The following is a 16530-nucleotide window of genomic DNA, read 5'->3' on the forward strand; positions in this document are numbered from 1 at the left end:
GGAAAGCAGAGATAAGGAGGACCTCAACTAAGATCATGACAGTGGGAATGAAGGAAAGGGAATAGATGTTAGTGGTGTTTAGGAAGTAGAGTCAAAGCACGCCTCATGACCAAGTCAATGTGGTTAGGGGGGAGTGAGCGGAACAGAGGATAATTATAAGGTGTGGAGCTGAGGGTGGGGGGGATGCACTGTGATGTCCAGAATGCAGATCGTATGAACTAAGGGAGCAGTGGCCTTGGGAAGTGGATTGTGGGCAAAGGCATCGATGAACACTTTACACACATTTAGGTTAGATGTGACCAGGAGAGGCCCAGGCGTAGACACATGGTAGGTGGTGGCCTACAGATACAGGTCTGGAGTTCAGGGAGAATGGAGGGGGCTCGCATTTAACTGCCCCAAATGATATGCATAAAAGCAGTGTGGAAGGCGGCCAAAGAGCCTGTCAATAACATTGCCAGTGAGACCATGTTAACACTGAAGAGGCTTGGATTTGGCCAATACTGATTGGCCTAGAGATATTATTTTCATACTGTATGGTGACTCTCTAGACTTCCAAGACCTTCCCAGGATGCCTTGAGGGGGATACCTAAAATGTTGGCAAGTATCCTGCGTTAATGGCACGCAGGCAGTACAGATACCTTTAACCAAACAAGTGAATCTCCAGGAATCACTTCACCCCAGGAGAAATGCGTCCTTTAGTTCAAATTCAAGAGTTGCCAAGACCTCCCCTGAACTCATACCCCAAGCCTAGTAATCGTATCTGTATAGGAGAGTCCTACCATCGCTGGAACAAGAAGGATGACTTTCTCAGACGGATTCTAAACCCTCACAGAATAGTACTTAAGGCGTGGCTGCCATGGCCCAGATCAGGAAATCATGTGACCCAGTGTGGAAGGGGAAAAAACCCTCAAACTTGGAACTAGACACGCGTGGGTTACATTGGGGGCACCTGGGTGGCTCAGTCGGCTAAACATCTGCCTTGGGCTCAGGTCATAATCCCAGGAGTCAAGCATTGGGCTCTGCTTAGTGGGGAGCCTGCTTCTCCCTCTTCCCCACACCCTGCTCATGCTCTCTTTAGATCTCTTTCTCTCAAATAAGTAAATAAAAATCCTTTTTAAAAAATGGCAGTAATTTTTACTTTCCAGGGCAATAGTTAGAATCAGAACCAAACTGAAAAAGAAAGATACATGCAATGTGCCCCATAATCTGCAAGTTTCTATAAAAATGTAAGTTGTTTTGTTATTATTACTAATCTTTCCTCTTGAAGCTGCCAGCTAGACAGACTGTGTACGTGTAGGATCTGGGGAGTATCATAGGCTCAGACGTGCAGCTTTTTAACTATATCGTAAAAGTCTCCTTCCGTCTTATTGATGGCGTGCATCTCTTCTGGCCACTTCTTTTATTCCTGATCTCCAGTAGTCAGAGCCCAAGGACGTAACTGCTCTGTTTGTGCAGCTCTAGCACAGCATGAGGACTCCTGGGAGCTCGTGGTTGAAAGCAGCCAGGACTGCACCTGTCAGCGCGGGGACCCAACTGCAGTCGCACTGAGTGATCTCTCAGAGGGGGTGCTGTTTTCCTAATCATCAGCAAGGTGCCGGGTAAACCAGCACTGGCCCTGAATCTGAGCGTCAGCTGATAACTTGAGTGGAGCTGTGGTCCTCTTCTGTCCCAATCAAGGAAGCCTGACCTAGTCCAACCCCCGTGAAGCTCAAATTTGATGCCGACACCCAAACTTTCGATACAGCCGACTTCTGATGAGGGCTGGCTGCTGATGAGCAAAAGGAAATAACCACAGGCTCAAAGACTTCAAGTGGAAAAACACTTAGAAATGAGCCAGCCCTGCCCCTCACTTCACAGATGAGCAGACTCAGGTTTGAGAGCTGAAGTGTGTCCCTGGCTCCGCAGCTGGTGAAGGGGGGCAGGGGAGGGACCACAACCCAAGCTCTGTCTCTCCGCTCAGGAATAGCAGACACTCTCTAGGGTTTCTATCACCTGGACCTTGTGTACCTCATTCAAGAGGACACACACAGGCACTCAGACAGCTGGCAGAGATGCAACATGAAAAGACTCCACTTGAGGGCTGAGCTTTCCCCGGAGTGGCCTCCAGGGAAAACCAGGAGCGGATCTTCCAGAGAAAGGGGCAGATCTCCTCTTTAAGGCAGTCTCCATACCACACAGATCCCTTCTGTTTCCTTAACTTCTGTCCTTAAACTTCTCAAAAATTTCCAAATACTGGGGCACCCGGGTGGCTCAGTAGGTTAAACGTCTGACTCTTGGTTTCATTTCAGGTCACAATCTCAGGGTCATGCGATCAGGCCCCAGAACCAGGCTCCGTGCTCAGCATGGCATCTGCTAGAGATTCTCTCCCTTTCCTTCTGCCTCCTCCTCTGCCCCCTTCCTTCTCTCTCTCTCAAATCAATAGATAAAATCTTAAAAAAATAAAAATGCCCAAATACCCCTCAAAAAGGGAGATAGCACTGGGTGCCTAAATTAACCGAAACCCCTTTAATGTTTTATTAAACTTGTCAGGAAGATGGTTTTGAGACGAGTGGACAGGTCATCATTAAATATCAAATCCTGATTCACATGTCCCCATTCCATGAGAAAGGTTCCAGGTGAATCACGGGAGTTCAGGGGATTCATCCCAGGCGCTGTAAGAGAGAGAGAAAACAGTGGCAGATAGACTTTTTTCCCCTCTCCAGGCAGCAAGAGGAAAATCAACAGCCCGTTCTTTGTAGGGCGATCCCCAGGGCCACAGACCAGCTCAGATTTCTGACTTTTCCACCCGCATTGGCCTGAGCCATCTGAGCAGAACACCACCTGGGAACGTGAGCGGACCTCAACGTAGCTGAGTTCCAAAACGAACCTCACACAAACACAACATTTCTTTCTCGGGGCAACTCCCAAGGGGCCATGGCAGCGTCCAAACCAAATCCTGGCCCCTGGCAAGAGACTTACTCCAACAATCGTAAGCGAGCTGCCCCATGGAGCTTGTTGCTAAGAAATGAAAGAAACCCTAATCATTGCTGTATTTCTTGGTCAAATGGTAGATTGTTTCTAAGCCATCGCAGGCTTGCCTTTGCTCTTAACTGTCTACAGTGTCTTCCTCCTAGGATGTTTTTCAGTTGACTTTTATTCGCCTCAAACACACTCCTGATTTCAAAGCTGGTTAGGCTTAAGAAAAGCCCATCAGGAGCTTCTTCAGTTTTCCAAGCAAGTCCTAAAAGAAAATTGGCAGGAGAGAGGGAAAAAATGTAACAGCAATAAGGATGGTTGCGTGTTATAATACTTTCAGTCTTCAAATTGTCCTGAGAACACAGGACACGGGTTTTGAGGTCGGTGCAGAGGCTGGGGGTTAAAGTCAGTGGAAGAAGCCGTGGAAACTGCGAAGTTCCATGAGCTGTCGTGTTATGGGCACAGGAGACACACAGTGGCATGCTGTGTCTTAACCCGCATGACATGTGACTCTGGCTGTCGTAAACAGAGAAGAGAATGGTTTAGTACAAGTCAGGAGCTTGCTTTTCTCTCCCCGACCCAAGTGAGGCCCTGAGTCTCTATCCTTCTGATCCTGGTTTCCTAATTCTGGCACCTTCTGTAGCTCCACCAGGGGGACAAAGTATGGGCTTTCAGAGGCCCTTCTGCTCAAAAAGTCCTGGCCATAGCCTGGAGGCTCCATCGGGCCACCCATGCACAGTGGCCTAAAATCCCCCAGGCACTCACAGCGGGCAAAGTCCCCTTCCCGGTGACATGGGACTGGGAGAGAACAAATGTACAGGGAACCATTTGTTGGTTCCCTCACACTTTTCGTGTGCATGCTAGGCTCTCGAGAGCCGTTCGTTGAACAGTGGAGCTAAGAATTTGAGGCATGCAATCTGACAGCCCTCCCACCCCCTTCCCCTGCCAGGTTGCTTTATGAGCACGTCAAAATTGTTTATTCAACGTTATGGGACAGAAAAGTGGCAAAGCTGAAAGGAAACCCACCACTTTGAAGGCCAGTCCTGCAGACTTACCCCATCTGTCAAGCCCATTTCTTGTAAATGACTGAGGTTTACACCCTCCCCCCTCTCTCTCTGCCTTCCACTTGTGACCTCAAACCTTCCCTCCCGCCCAAGGCCTGCCATCTGCTCAGCAGCGATGACCAGCACTGTACAGCAGAGCTCTACGGTAAAAGCTTCAGCCTCATTGCCAGGATGACCCACACTATCCCATCACGAAACGGCCTCTGGGAAAGAGCAGCCCATTTGCACCCCACACCATCCAGACATGACCTGCTCCGAGCTCTCCTGGTTTCTGAAGGAGAAACTCGGTTCCTATCCTGTGGGGATATTTGGCCCAACACCTTCTCTGGTTCGGAAAAGAGGCCACGATGTGCCGAGTGCCTCAGGATACTTGGTGATCTCCAACTATCATGCTCTTGGTAGATTAGAATGGGAATATTATTGACATCTCTGAGGAAGAGCTGCTTTTTACTGGGTTTGCACAGATTTTCACAGCTGGCCACGGAAAGACTATCTCACTTCCAGATGGAAACACTGCATCCCCCCCACTCTGTCTGGGATGAGGGAAAAGGACATAGTCACAGAGCATGTGTTGCGTGGGGAAGGAGGTCTGATGTCCCTGACGGACATTTTCCAGGAATAAGTTTTCAGTGGCTTAAAAAATATGATTGCTTCAATAACAAATACTTAAATCATTGAGATATGTGGTCATTCAACATTTGGTATTGTAGTGAATGAATAAATACACACTAGAAAGAATCCATGCCCTTTTATACTTCTTAATTACTAATAAGAACACCACCATTTTTTCCCATTTACCGTCTATTAGCTTTCAAGAAATTTTACATGATCTCTTCCCACAATTTTTTTTGGAAGGTGAAGTTCACATTACATAAACTTAACTTTCTCTTCTTTCTTTTTTTTTTCTCTTGAGAGCAAGAGAGCATGCACATGAGGGCAGGGGCAGAGAGAAAGGGAGAATCTTAAGCAGACCCCACACTGAGCGTGGAGCTCGACGCTGGGGTCCATCTCAAGACCCTGAGATAATGACCTGAGCCGAAATCAAGAATCACATGCTTAACCTACTGAGCCACCCAGGCGCCCCAAACTTAACCATTTTAAAGTGAACAGTTCAATGGCACTTAGTACACTCATGATGTTGTGTAACCACCGCCTTTGTCTAGTTCCAGAACATACCTGTCACTCCAAAATAAACCCCTGTCCCCATTCAACAGTTACTCCCCATGGCTCCCTCTTTCCAGCCCCTGGCAACCATGGATCTGAATCCCGTCTCTCTACAGGTATCTATTCTAGATATTTCATATAAGTGAAATCCTACGGTATGTGGCCTTTTGCGTCTGGCTTCTTCCACTTAGGATGTTTTCCACATTCAGCCACGCTGTAGCCTGTGTTGGTGTTCTGTGCTTTTTCGTGGATGAATAATATTCTTTCGTGTGTAACCATCAGTTTGTCTAGTCACCTGTTGAGACACATTCGGGTTGTTTCTGTTTCTTGGCCGTTGTGAGCAACCCCGGACGAGGATTTGTTTGAGCACCTGTTTTCAGTTGTTTTGGGTAACCTACCCGGGAGTGGAAGTGGATCCTATGGTTATTTTATGTTTAACGTTCTGAGGAACTGCCAAACTCTTTTTCCTCTTCCCTCATTTTTAATCATTATCCTTCCTTAATGGCAACAAGCATCTTAAGTAAGCGTACTTTCCCATCCCGAGCCCCTTAATTTGTGGCCTTTGATGTTGTGCTTCAGTGAGGGATTGCAAATCCTGCTCCTTGTTGTCCTAGAGATGGAGTGATTTGGAGCTTGAGAAAGAAAATATTTGGATAAACTATAAACTCTTCTTGGTGTGACTGAGGAGGAAGCCGGAGCTGACAACCACACCATCCCTGCAGCACGGTCTGTGGCATGGTGGGCATTGCGGGAAGGACTCGGCTGACTTCCTCTCACTCAGTGCTCAGGACGGCTCCACTGTTAGGCCCATTTTACAGATGAGAAAACTGAGCTCTCTCCCAAGATCTAAGTGCTCTTCCTGTGGCTACAGAGGATTATCCATTAGCCTCTCCTACAAAGAAACTCTGCAGGTTTCCTGCCAGTAGTGAATCAGGAGCTCATGGTCTATCGTGACGGATGGATAAAGAGGCAATTAGAATACAGTGTAATAGATGCCGTGAGAGGTGTCACAACAGGGACTCTGGGACCAAAGGAGGACCATTCAGCCCAGCTCCGGGTGACAGACTTCCCAGAGGAGATAAAATCGAAGTGTATTAGTTTATGTGGAAACATTTCTGACCCTTGGTATGGTTTGGCTCTCCCCCATCTCCCTTCGGTGCCAGCATCTGGTGATTATGTTCCCAGGGCGCAGGGCCTGGCGCATGGTAGCTGCTCATTAAACACAGGCTAACAGACATGAGTGCTTCTGCAGGAAGAGCTTCTAACCTGTTTTGTGACTCCTATACCTTGGGCCTACGTTTTGTCTCACAGGCTTTCTCAATTCAATATGGCCTGGGGATCAGGGGAAAAAGACGAAGAAAGGCCTAGAATGGCTTTTGTGGTTCTCTCTGCATCTGCACAGGCTCCGTGTCCACGCACGAGAAGACAGGAGAAGCAGGGGAAGAAGGCTGGGGAGAGGGGCAGGAGGTCGTGCAAAGGGCATCATGAAGAGATCTTGGCATGCCCCGGTCAGGAGACTCTAGGGTTGCATGGAATTCTGAGGAAGAAACTAAATGAACTGGTAAACCACTTCCTAAAAGCGTAATTTCTCCTTCCAACCATGGGTTGCTTCAGTGCCTCCTAGGTGATGGCTGTGCGGGGTCTGGGGATTCACATCAGCCAGCAGATACAAGAAGCAGCAGCTTCATGGGAAGGTCTGTCTCCCAGCGGGTAATTCTTGCCCATCGGTACCAGAGATCATCCGTGCGATCTGGCTTGCCTTCGGTCAGTCACCTCCTGCTCCTGTTTGCAAAAGGAGAATTGTAAAAATTCTTAGGAGGCCTGGAGGCCTCGCTCTAGAAGGCAGAAGCTGCCCCAACGTGACTCCAGCTGCCTTTCCATACACATTTCTTAAAAACTTCGTGTGTGCCTGGCATGACGCTAGACGCCACGGGGAATTTAAAAAACAAAACTGAAGAGCAGGCTGGCAGAGATCCCACCTTCCACCTGGGAGGCTGTAAGCACCTGGGAGCGAGTCTGGGCCCTCGCATGCGTGGCTCTGAGCAACAGCCTCTTCCCTGGGGTGAGAGTTTCCTGGGATCTCAGCCTACAAGGGCCACCACCCAGGTTCGGGACCGTGCCACTCTCAACATCCCCGATGCCCGGGTTAACAGTCAGCGGCCTCTCCAGGCTCTGACCCACTGGCCTAACCATAAACTGTTCCTCTGGGCTCCACCCCAAGTGTGGAAGCACGACCCACAGCAAGACCTTCTTGTTCTGCCCAGGGGTCCTGGACGCCTCCACCTGCTGTAGCCTGACCTGTTATACCACCTGCGACCTGGTCTGGCAGAGGCCTCTAGAAAGCACATGTGAGATAGGCAGACTCAGGGTTGAGCATCTACAATGTGCCAACAAGAAGCAAGGGGGATTCCTAGAGGAGAAGCTCTCCGGTAGCTTCCAGGCAAGTGGGACAGTAGGCATGGCACAGCTTCTGTGCCTGACCTCCCTGGTAATCTCTCCCTCGTCAGGGAGGGGAGGCAGGAGAGGGGGGATGAAATTTTCAGCTCTGGTAATCTCTCTATAAACCATGATTCCAGAGAAAGCCCCTAGGCCACCAAATCCTCCTTCTCTCACTCCCAGCCACCAGGGTCTGCACAAGGCCCTTCCTTGCTGGGGTTCCACAAGCCAGAGCCCTCCTTGGCGGATGCCCCAGAGGCCTGGTGGACCTAACATTTATTGAACATCTACTTTGTGCCAGGCACGGTTTTGCCGCATTATACAAATTATTTAGCTCCTCTGATTTCCACAGCAGTCCTGTGATGCCACGGCTCTCCTTACCCTCATTTTACCGTTGGAGAAACAATTTCTGAGGTGAGGCAGCCATTGAATGGAGGAGGGGCCAGCTTCGACCCCCGCTGGTGTCCCTAAAATAGTACTGCCGGAGGCGTGGGGGTATAGAGAGGATGTGCTGTGAAACCAGAGAGCCACAGATAAAACACAATCTGGCCACTGGTCACCGGTCATGTCTACCTCATGGACTTTCAGTTCTCAGCCTCTGAGGTAGGTCTTGCCCCTCTTGGGTGGACATCTTGTTTGGTTTCCACAGACCTTGTGCTAAACGTTAGCAGTATTGTTCCATGGGTGGGCTAGCTACTGAGTGTGTGTGTGTGTGTGTGTGTGTGTGTGTGTGTGCAGAGAGAGAGAAAGATGCCTTTGAACTTGTGCCAACTGGAACCAGCTTTAGTTACGCTTGTGACCCCAGATTTGAAATCAGGATTAGTACCACATTTAAGAATACAGAAAGGAATACAGTGTGGCTGGAGCCAGGAGAGAAGGGGGCCGAAACTCACTAGCCTCCTCAAGTTTCCTCACACAATAATCTGCCTTCAAGGTTGGCCACGGAAAACACCGTCTGAAGGGCCTTGGGCCCCACGCATCACCAGCCACTCTCAGCCCTGACCTTGGGTCTTCAAGTCAGAAGAGATGAGGTGGCCTGGGACAGGAGAGAAAGTTTCCCTGTAGCAGGCCTCCTTCTCGAGCCACAACCCAGAGGAACCCTTGCCCTGGGGCCCTAGGTCGGGCTGCTCACTGGATTGGCAGGGTTAGAGTCTGGGGCTTGGAGACAGGCTAAGGGCGGGCCGGGCTGGAGTGAGGTGTTTGTGTGTTGCCATGGTAATACTAGGACGTTGGAAGGCGCCAGATCTGGGCCACCTTGATTGGATTCTTTGTCTGAGCCAGCTGTGCTTTCCCGAGCTGCTGGAATGCCTTTATTCCCAGCCTCACTACATTTAACCATCCTGCTCTCCGGGCAGATGCCAAGCCCAATCACACCTTCCTTGGAGCCTTGCCGGGATCTCTCATGGAATTGACAGCTTCCTCCTTGCTGCTGCTTCCATAACCACTCGTTTGCCTTTCCCTGCAGATTTTAACTCGTCCTGCTTTGTGATTCTTCTTCTATGCTCCTCTGTTTCCCCAACAAGAAGTAAATTCCTGAAGTCCACGGTCTACATCTTTAGTTCAGCTTGGAATTCCTTACCCAGGTAGTTAGCAGCTTTCTGCTTCTTAGGAGGCAGCATTGTCTGGAAAAGCCTAGAAAGGGAGAAGGTCCTCATGCACAGGGCAGCTACCGGACATACGTGCGGTGAATTCAATCTGCTGCTCTACTCTGGAGAGTGGAGATGGCAGGTCTTGGTCCCTTCAGCCCCAATTGTGTCAACAACGCAGGCTCGGGGAAGGAAGGAGAGAGCTAGCAAGGGGAGTCGCTCCCTCTAGGAAAAAGCAGGGGGCGCCTTTTGCAGTAATCACAGAGATGTACACTGAGAGTGCTACACACACGCATCCTCTCTCCTCCGTCAGCCTGGCAACCAGAAATCGCCAGATGAAATGTACAAGTCATGTACACCAAAGTGTGTCAGAAAGACATCTAACCAGGGCTTTTCAAGAACACGGTGGTAGGTCATAACATTCAATATGGCACCCTATGAGGTCAAGTGCAATCTCCATTTGAACCCACCGATCACTGCTGTCATCTTGTTTCTTGGCACTGATAGCCCAGCTGGACATTCAGAAATAGCCAGTCACCCAAAGAGGCCTGCAGAGCCTGCCGATACTCTAGAATGTCCAAAGCATCTGGCACGTAAGCACTCTGAGCTCCCGTTGAAACCCTGTTCCGGACCCAGATTATCGAAAATCCAGTTGGTGGATTTTCTTCCGAGTATCTTCTTCCTTCTGACCACAGTGCTGTGTGTGAACCCAGAAACCAGCATGGCAGAGAGGAACGTGCACTGGATATTTGGGGGAAGAAGAATGACCAACCACATCATCCTTGATCATCTATGAGACCTTGGGTGTTGAATCCAGTGAGTCTGTTTTCTCACCTATAAAAATGTCCATTCATTAATTGGGCAAATATTTCCCAAGAGCAAACATGTCCCAGATGCCACAATAGAAATAGATTCTGTCTAGAAAGGAAGACAGATGATTAAATCTACCATTAGCCAAAAACAGGTATGGGCTATGGTTAGCAGTATGAGGACACTTAGGGGTGCTGGGCAGGGGGCTCTCACCTTCATGAGGTCATGGAAGGCTTTCCAAGGGTAACCATATTTCTCTGAGACTCCAGTGAATAGAAGCCCAGAGATTTGGTGGTAGAGGCTGAAGTGGGATTGGGGGAGCACTGGGGGTTCTAGAGGGAGAAGCTTTTTGAGGTCCCAAAGCAAGAGAGGGACCACAGAGCTCAGGGAGTCAGAAAGTAAACTGAAAAGATGACACGTCACCATCGTTTGCCCCGCTCTCATGGCTTCATAGGACTTAGTGCAGTGCAGACAACATCACCCTGGGAAACCAGAAGACTGCAACCCTGTCTGCCCTTGGCCGCTAACCAGCTTTGCAATTTTCAACAAATTTGGAACAAATTTCTGCTCCTTGGTTCATTCATCTGTGAAATAGGGCAAGAAATTCCTCCTCTCCTTACATTACTGTAGGTTGAGTAAAGAAATGTTTGCAGAAGCCCTTAAGAAATTAAAATGAATTCTAAGTGCAAGGTCTTTGATAGGACTTCCCCCAGTCATAAACAAACACAAGCCCATCGGGGCATCAGTTCTCAGACTCGAGAATCAAGCGCATTAGGGTTTTGTCCCCACCGCCCACATTCCCAAGGGATCACGAGATAAATTGTAGTTTCTTTCCAATGGGTTTGGTGATATTTCATTTCAGTTCATAATCAGATTTTGTGCAAGGAAAGTAGGCTATTAATAAAACTTTGTTTTTAATTGTAATGTTGGTGATTACTGAGCCTGGCTTGAAAGGGCAGATGGCCCGTGAGCCCAGGAGTGGGGGCTAACTCCTGCACCGTCCCCGACTCCGGCCACCGCACACTTCGGATGACCAGAGGGTTTGGGGTAAGAGTCCAGGGCCTCTGAAACCCTGATTCTGTCGTGTCTCCCCAACTTTCAAGGCCTCCCTGGCACCCGTGACAGCGAAATTGGGTTCAGCTTCAAAGCCCTGCAGTTCCCCCGACCCTGCCTGAACCACCTCGTTTCCCCCGCTCTTCCTCAGGGGGTTTCTGTGTGTGCAGGCCTCTCACCTGTACCCTTGCTCCCCCTCCCGGCCAGCTCACCCCAACTTCCCTTTCCCCACCCAACCAACCGACCTCCCTGTGACGAGGATATCCCGTCCTCACAGGAGTCAGAACAGCCTCCCACCCCAGGGTGCAGGGGACCTCCCGCTTTCGACCCAAGCCAGCATTGATCCCTCTCCCTCCTAATGTGTGTACACTTTGGCATTTTCTGATATTTACTTTAGCCTCTAATTGCCTTTATTATATTTGAAAATTAAAACTTGGAAGAGCATTTTCAGTTTATAAAAGAACTATGCATATTATTGTTTGACTTTCAGAGCGAGGCTGGGGGGCAGGAAGTCAGTGTGGTTATTACCTTCCCAACTGCAAAGGGGGGTGCTCACGGTTGGGGGGGGTGTGCAGGGACCTGCACAGTCTCTGTTCCCTGACCTCTCCCAGGGTCGGGACCTCCATACACCTCTGTGCTCCTCCAGCCCTGAGTGGATCACATAGTAGTTTCTTAACTAACGTTTCTTGAAATGAAATCCACATGCAAATGGCAGATTTTATTGATGGAAATAGTTGCCGTAAGTTCTGCCGGCGTCTTCAGATACAAAGAATGAGACGCTTGCAACATTGCTGGTCTTATGGTGACCCTGTCAACAACCCAAGGAAGACTCACACACATTCCATCCAAACCTCTCCCCCCACCCCACCCCTGGGTCAATGCAAGGGCAGGCACAGATGCAGGTAGCACTCCCTCTGCTCCCACCAAGCAGCCGGGGCCCCAAGGCCTCCTGGCAAAGGATGGAATGTGCTTGTCAGAACTTGCTTAGCGGGGAGGACATGCTCGGCTAGCCCTTGAAAACCAGGGGTCATTTGGGCAAAAAGGAGATCCAGGTTGCCCAGCACCTCTGCACAGCCAGGTGGGGTAGGGGTGGGGGTGGGGTCCGTCCATCCAGACTGGGGTGGAGACAGGAAGACCTCCCAGCATGGGAGCCAATGTCCCAAGAATTTCAGGCCACTTTGACAACCTGGAAGAATTGAGGCGTGGCCTTTTTTTTGCCGTGTCCTAGCATCTGCCTGGAATGATACTGATTATGGCTCTGGGTATCTGTACAGCTCCTAACAGCCTGGGAGTGAGCTCACGTACACTGTCTATTTTGACCCAAGGACTCTGTGAGGCAGCTCACTATGACTTATTTGTTTCCTCAGGAGGTATGTCTGTGTGATGGGACCTTCAGAGGAATGAGACAAAGGCACTCTCCCAGCCCTATCCCCAGTGTCCTTCCATCCAGGCAACACGTCTTAGCACTTTCTTGAGTATTTGTCCAGATTTTCCCCCATTTGAGAGATGGAGAAACTGAGGCCCAAAGCGACTAAATAACCTTCCCAAGGATGCACACTAAGTCGCAAGTGAGAGTTTGAGCTGACTTCTCCCACAGTCTCTGATATTCCCCTTCAGTCACGGCTCTCGGTCTGTCTTTCAGCCAAGAATTCAGCTCCGATGAAAACCTACAGGAGCATAAACAAATAAAAACCAGACGAAAGCCAGAATTGGAGCCCCAGAGGCTCTCTCCTGAAGGGCAGAACTGCCTCCCCTATGAGGACCCTACAAGGACGCCTCCTCCCTGTGTGGCTGCTGTAAGCCAGCCCCCAACCCTGGGACACCGGCCCCCCTTTTTACCAGCAGAGGCACGGCCACACCTTCAGACCCTTTGCTCTATCAAACTGTTTCCATACAATGTCCTACTTCTTCAAGACCCTGATACTGAGTTGGTCTGAGTTTTTAAAATAAATAAATAAATAAATATTCTGGGCTGCTTATGGGAGATAAAACCAAAAGGCTGGTGTGGAACCTGCCAACAGCCCAGCCCTGGGGCCACCCATGGAGAGCTTGGAGCCAAGGTCTGAGCTCCCCAGCCTCACCCACCCTCCCTGCACTCCCAGACGCCCCTTGTGCTTTCTAGAGGGTCTTCCATAAAGCTCTGAGGTCTCCAGGCAAGGATGGAGCAGAGGTGGTGGAGGGGGAGGAGTGGGGGTTGAGGGAAGGGTGTGTGTGTGTGTGTGTGTGTGTGTGTGTGTGTGTGTGTATAGTGCTGTCTACCCACACCCCCCTTCCCAGGACAAGCCCCAGCCTAAGCAGTTTCTTACACCCTTACTCCCAAATCACGTATTTGCAGTACGTATAAGAAGGGCATTTCAGGGGCCAAGGGGAACACATTTGGGGCACGAGGCAGAGGATTATGGGTGCGGCGAAGCCACGGTCAGTTCCACAATTTCTCCGTAACAGGAGTTTAGGAAGAACAAGCTCTTTGCAGGAAGGCCCCTAAGCCTCATTTGATGAGACTAATTGAGACAATGTATCAAAGGAACAGGGCGCTGTCCCTAGACTGACTTGTATGTCCTCCACATTCACCGACCATTATTTACCAAAACTGTTAAAAAAAAAAGAAAAGAAAAGAAAAGAAAAACCACAAAACTCTCCATATGACATTAGGGATGCAGATGGAAACCCATGCAGACAGGAAGTGAGGGTCCATGGTCCTGGAGCGCACACTCCTCCTCGCACGCACCCCCGCCCCCCAACCCGGCTGGAGCCTGGTGCCCAAAGCCTGGAGAGTCAGATATCCCACACCGTGCATTCCGCAGGGGTGAGTTATGCCTGGAATGAGAGTATTTCTGCTTCCTCCCTCTACGATTCGGCCTTTATGTTTTCAGCCTTAATCTAATGGCAAGGTAGCTTTTCGCCTGTCATTGCCCTGAAATTTAGTGCACATCAAAGGAAAGGAGGAGATGGAAAAGAAAGGAAAAGCACATCGGTATTGCTTTTCAGTGGCATAATTGTATATCTGTGCCGCCCCATTGGTTTTCAACTATTTCAGCCTGTAAACTTCTCTTCCACCACCACTGAGAAAAATCAATCAGTCAGTCACTGGGCCATGGCTGCAAAATGTGAGAAGGAGCAGTTCTCTAATATTAAGGAGAATTACGCGACTTCCAGTTTAAGGCCTATTTTTTAATGACCACCGGTGTGGGAGACCCCGAGTCACACAAGCGCTTGATTGTTTTCTTGCTTTTCCAGAAAACGCTTTCTCTCTGAGAGGAGGTGACGTTTGCGGACTTAAGTGTGCGTCCTGTGGGGTTAGCCACAGAGCGCTCTCTTTATTTGGGGACCGGGGAAGGCACCGCCCCTCCCCACCACCTCCCTACTTAAAGATGACCTCAGACCTCAAGCTCACACTTTCCAAAAATAAAACAGCACCGGGCGCTTCACCACACCCGCAAAATCTGGCTCCGAAATGTTTGACCAAATAGTTTGGAAAAGGGAAAATGAGAGCTGTTGTAAGCCAGGTAATTCACGGTAACCATGGCTACAGGGTTTATTAGCACTAATACCAGGATGTGGTCGATCAGATATAGACGGCAGCAAACACGAATGTGAGTGGTGTCAGTGTGTGCGCCCAGAAATTCTCCAAACTGGAAACTGAGCCCCTAATGACTGTGATTCATAGAGGATAGGGTGGGGGATTCGGGGTTTCGGAGGGTGGAGGGCCCCATCCGTCGGAGAAGCTCGGGGTTCTAATTTTAGCTTTAATTCGGTTTTCCAGTGCAGTCCTCTAACTCTACTGCCTTGCATTTCGGTCACAATTTTCCCTTCCGGGTGATCTTTCATGTCTTGCCGTTCTTCACAACAATCTTGAGAGATATCTGGGGCAGCGAATGGCCTCCTTTCTCAGACGAGGAGAGGGCTCAGCCAGCTTGCCGGGTTTGCCCAAGGACAGAGGGTTGGAGGACAACCAAGCAGGGACTGGAACTGGATCCTCTGACTCTAAACTCCATATTCTCTGTGCTGCACCCCTCTGCTAGCTTTTTGTATTGCGTTCGGGACATTTTGATCCTCATTCTTCTGTCTTGCAGACATCCCAGATCCTTATTATGTGTCTGATCAGCCAAAGATCAAGATTCTGGAGGTGGCTGGCGAGTTTGGCTTGCCTTTTGATTTTTGTCCTCATTTCTCCTTTTCAAGCCCCTCAGAAGGAGGGCCTTGCTCTCCCCAACATACCTTACAGCGCAAAGAATAGGGAACACAGTCCCTTACTGCCCAGGGCATTTGTAATCCATGGGCTGTGGGCTTTCAGTGTCTCCAGGTACAAGGTAGGGGACGGGACCGGGTGAGCCTGGCAGGGTGGGGACAGGGTGTGGGATGAGGGTTAAGGAGGGAATGCAGGCCCTTCTAAAGCCCCAGCAGACTGTGGGTTGGTGGCCAAATTTGGGGGCTAGCTAAAAATTAATAATTTTACATGGAGTTAGAGGAGGGAAAAAAATAATATAGTAAAATAAAATAAATAAAAGTGCCCATGGGTTGGAAATAGCTCTTGGACTGTCAGTGGTCAGTCACAGGGATTTTCTGGGATTTTCTGGGATTTCTGGGATTTTCTGGAATCTGTAACTTCTGGGATTTTCTGCCTCTGGGTTCCTGACACCTGCTGTCATATGTGATACTGTATTTCTTTTCTTACGTCTGTGGTCCTATTAAAACATCAGCTCCTTGAGGTCACAGAAGACACCTTCATCAGTCAAGAGGGTATCCCTAGGATGTGGCTCTCAGATGTTTGGTGGGTGACGGATGCAGTCAACACCCACATCGTCTGAGAAGAGAGGGTCTGGAGATGGAGCACAGTTTCCTGAGCATGGCAGCTGGGTAACAAGCGTAGGGGTCACCGCAGGATCCTCCAATTCTGATCAGACGGAGGTCAAACCTCTTCTGACGTTAGTAGCTCTGCAGCGTCGGGCAAATTACTTAATCTCCAATGGACTCAGTTTCCTCCTCTGTGTAACGGGGATAAAAAAGACCCACCTCCTGAGCTGTTGATCCAGGCCACGTCTGTGAATCCTTGACGCCACGCACAGAGCTGGGGCACTTAGAATGCAACAGATGGTGACTTTTTGATTCGGCAGATTATTCCCTGTGTCTGTGAAAGGTAATAAGACATTTTGCCAACCTTCTGTTTTGAGGCTTTGCCTCCTGAAGTATCTGTGTCAAAAGAGGCCAGTCAAAGAAAACAAGTGAGCATTCTAGCTGAACAGGGAAGAGAAAGTGGATCGTAGCAGACAAAACAAGGTACCCCTGAGAAACTAGATCCTGGAGGTCAGAAGGGCTGAAAGAGGGAGATGCAGCTGGAAAGGAGCAGAAATTAAGTTAGCAAGAAAACAGGAAGAAGGCAAACACGTTTGCCCTGATTCCTCAGGAGTTGGCTAACTCACTTCTTAAACCAGTTCAGGGAAAAACTGATCAAAATCTGATTA

General features: G+C 49.5%; 1 protein-coding gene across 2 annotated transcripts in view; it reads left to right on the forward strand.

Moving 5' to 3' along the window:
- The window catches only part of KIAA0040 (KIAA0040 ortholog), a 34093-nt gene that overhangs the window by 2589 nt on the left and 14974 nt on the right, over positions 1-16530 (forward strand). The window contains exon 2 of one of the 2 annotated variants that reach the window (XM_047704846.1): positions 13721-13874. The exons of the other annotated variant lie outside the window; for it this stretch is intronic. The gene's annotated coding sequence lies outside the window, so the exon portion shown is untranslated. The remainder of the gene's footprint in view (positions 1-13720; positions 13875-16530) is intronic. 2 annotated transcript variants of the gene reach the window in all.

Source organism: Lutra lutra, chromosome 15 (assembly GCF_902655055.1).
Source record: "Lutra lutra chromosome 15, mLutLut1.2, whole genome shotgun sequence".
Lineage (NCBI taxonomy): Eukaryota > Metazoa > Chordata > Mammalia > Carnivora > Mustelidae > Lutra > Lutra lutra.